Source organism: Cibotium barometz, chromosome 31 (assembly GCF_041138505.1).
Source record: "Cibotium barometz isolate CiBa-2024 chromosome 31, ASM4113850v1, whole genome shotgun sequence".
NCBI classification, from domain to species: Eukaryota; Viridiplantae; Streptophyta; class Polypodiopsida; order Cyatheales; family Cibotiaceae; genus Cibotium; species Cibotium barometz.
Window position 1 is genome coordinate 48496176 of NC_141076.1, and position 3547 is coordinate 48499722.

Here is a 3547-nt window from a genome sequence, read left to right on the forward strand (position 1 = left end):
CTATCAAATCACTCATTAACAGTGTGATTGCACACACATACACATCAACTTGTAAATAAACAACTGAAGATGGCATTTTCAGTCATCTTAACTCGTCCTCTTCCATGCGCTTGCAAGAGGACATCATTCTCTTGATGAGAAAATGTTTTTAAGCTCTTGTATTGTGTGTATTTTTGTTGCATACATATCCATCAATATTATCCTTCGCATGGATTGGCACTGTATGGTTTTGAAGAATGAATGATTCCTGCTAAAAAATAATTGAGCATATCAAAATCCACAAGAGAGAACTCTGCACTTACCGTGACCTCAATGGGGACTCTGGCATCTATGCGATGCACATAATAGAGATCACCATGTCCTCGCTTTCTACCACATCCACTATGAGGGATGAAGCTGCATCGGCTAGAGCCTAGCACTTCTTTTCCACCAGCGACTACTCCAAACCCTGCAGCATACTATCAACAGAAATAGAACTTGACCAGCTCTTTGATATACAAAATACTCAAAAAATGCCAATAATCATCACATACCATCTCAGCTACATCAAGAAGAATGGCACCTCCAAGTTCCAACCATCGTCCCGTACGAAGAGAGCAGAGTTGAGCATGGACTCCACTGAAGTATATTATCACTCCTACAATATCTGCTCCAAGCAAGATAAACTCACAAACATGGATGAGTAAAACACATACTTGCTAGGCTATAAGAGACGTTCTTTTCTCCCTTCTACAGCTACAACTTTCTTAGCCTTTGCTACAAACAAACTGCAATCATCCCTATGAGGCAACAATTCAAATCACCTGGCACCAGACCATAACAACATTAAATTTACCTTAATAATTTTATGTCAAACCTGCAAAAGATGGGGAAAAAATTTACTCCAGACCAAATCAAGCTTAAAGCTGCTCCGAACCAAATCAAGCTGAAAGCTGAAATTTACTTCCTGATAGATACGAGCGCTATGGATGAGAAACCCAGAATTTTGCCAATAATTAAAACTTATTCAACATAACTCCAAACCAAATCAAGCTGAAAGCTGACAATAGCAACATGACTCATAAGCCATCACAAACCCACGATTGGCAGCATGCTACTCCATTGAAAAATGAGTCAAACGTTGCTCCAAACCAAGTACATTGAAATGCATGAAAAAGGCATCAAGTGTGCTCACTTCCAAGCATTGACGTAGATCACTTTTGATCATATTTTGCTTTGAAAAGCCTCTTTCGCATGATACTGATGAGGCAGGAATCACCAAAATAGCTTGCCAAAGCTTCATCATGTTGGGGTATGTGTTCTGCCATTCAGTATTAGAAGCAAAAACACGCCATGCATCTATCATGTTCATGCCTTCACAACCATAATACAAAGTATCTGTGAATGATAATACCTCATTTTTGCAACCTTGTTCATCCACAAGGTATCCCCCAAACCTCTCCAACAATTGATCAAGCCACATGGAGACTTTCTTCTCTCTTTCCGTAGAGTCTCGTGGTCGTTTTTTATCACGTGGTTAATGCTGTGGATTGAAAAGCTTGACAGCATTGAATAGAAACACATCTGGAAATCTATCATTAATGCAATCCACAACCTTTTGTACAAAAGCCTTAGCAAGCATAGTGCAACTCATTACATCACCTGGCAATACATCCAATGGAAGACCATCTTTATCCTTACCCAGAATACATGTGTATAAGAGTTTATGCGCATAGACCTTTCCATCATCATTTACATGCTGTAGAAACCCACTTTTTGAATCAGCCATAAACTTCTTTAGATAGAGTGTGCCTTTTCCAAACTCCTCCCGCAAGAACTTTCTTTTCAACGAAGAAATAGTTACATCTATGCAAGTAGTTATTGAAGATATATCAATGATGTCTGCCTGAAACTGTTTGCTTAGCATATTCAAGTCATTCAAGACATCAGCCAGCATGTGAATGCAAAACAAGACCTTATACACTCTCAGTTTATTGTACCATGCAGGTGCAGATTCTTGCCAAAAGCTCAAAACAGCAGGCATTAGCTTTGTCAACCGCACCATAACATTACCTCTGGCGAGCCATCTGACATCATGAATACGTAGCACTTCAAAAACCTGCAAATTCATCTCTTGTAACAAATTTTGGAATTCTGTATGTCGTATGCTAGATGCAGATATCCAAGTATACACCTTGTTAGCCATTTTATCAATATACGAGAGACAACTGAAGCATTTTGCTGCATCAACTACGGCAAGAGCTTCCCTATGAGCTATACAATGTATGTTTACAAGGTGAGGCACATCTCGTTTTAACTTTGCTACAAGACCATCATTACAACCCAGCATGGAACTATCTCCATCCGTTGCAATTCCCACCATGCGATGCTTTTCAAGACCACACTCATTAAAAACATTCTAAATTGCATCATATTTTGTCTGAGCACAACCATCACTTACCAAAACCAATCTTGCAAACTCAATATTACATAAAGCTTTGCCATTCATAGGCAAAAAGCAAAGATAAATAATCAAATGCTTTTCTAATCCCCTATGAGTTGTCTCATCCACAGTCACTCCATAAAAAGGGCTTTGCAATAATTGTTTAAGTTGAGATCTTTTTATATACTCAGAAATGGAAATGACAAAATCTCTACATGCTATTCTATTTGTGTATGAAGAATAGTCATGCTGTATAGGCATATTCTCCACACCCATTGCATAAGCAAGATCACATAATTTCTCATACTTTCTCAATGCTAAGTCTTGTTGTGCATTAAAATAGGCTAGCTTCATCACTGTTATCACCCTGGATGTGTTTCTACATGTCATTACCTCAATATGTACTGGCATTTGTACCCCACACTCACTTCGATACCTTCCAGCAGCCCATGCATGTTCTCTAGACTTTCGATGCTTTCTAATGGCACTTAGCATGATACTTTTGCATCCATTTCCTCTACCCCATGGCCCTTTCAACTTGTATTTTTCACACCAAATGCACTTCATGAATTCTTCTTTACCACAAACTACATGTTTGAGAAAAGCATATTTACGTACCCATTCTGAACGAAACTTACGTACTGGACCTTTCTTCTTCTCTTCACTATCTCCAGTGGCGGTAGAAGGAGCCCTTACTGTCTCCTCTCCGAGTACCTCCATGTCAAAGTCAAGCTCATCCTCGCATGTCTCAATTTCAGAATCAGCAAATTCGTTGTTGTTGTCATCACTTACGCCAAATATCTCCTCCATCACTACATCTTTTGTTTGTATATTCATGCCTCTTGATGATGAAGGTGCACCGGAAGTTGCCGAGACGAACATCTTTAAGTGAGTCCTTCAACACACACTGTAGCTGCACCGAAAACTGGACATTGAGCGACAACTTACAAGATGCAATGATGCATGCGCCTCAGCTTTAATCTAATTATTAAGCTATATAACTGTCTGCCTTAACCTGCCTTCTCATTTTACCTTCTTTTCCTCTCGCAGTCTCAGTTCACAGCACTCCTGAGTCCTCTCCCATTGATTCTACCCCACCATGGCCCACTGTCACGACGCTGCACC

General features: G+C 39.7%; 1 pseudogene; it reads right to left on the minus strand.

Moving 5' to 3' along the window:
• Positions 1-486: 486 nt before the first annotated feature.
• LOC147620964 (uncharacterized) lies at positions 487-3235 on the minus strand (annotated as a pseudogene).
• Between the last annotated feature and the right edge of the window lie 312 nt (positions 3236-3547).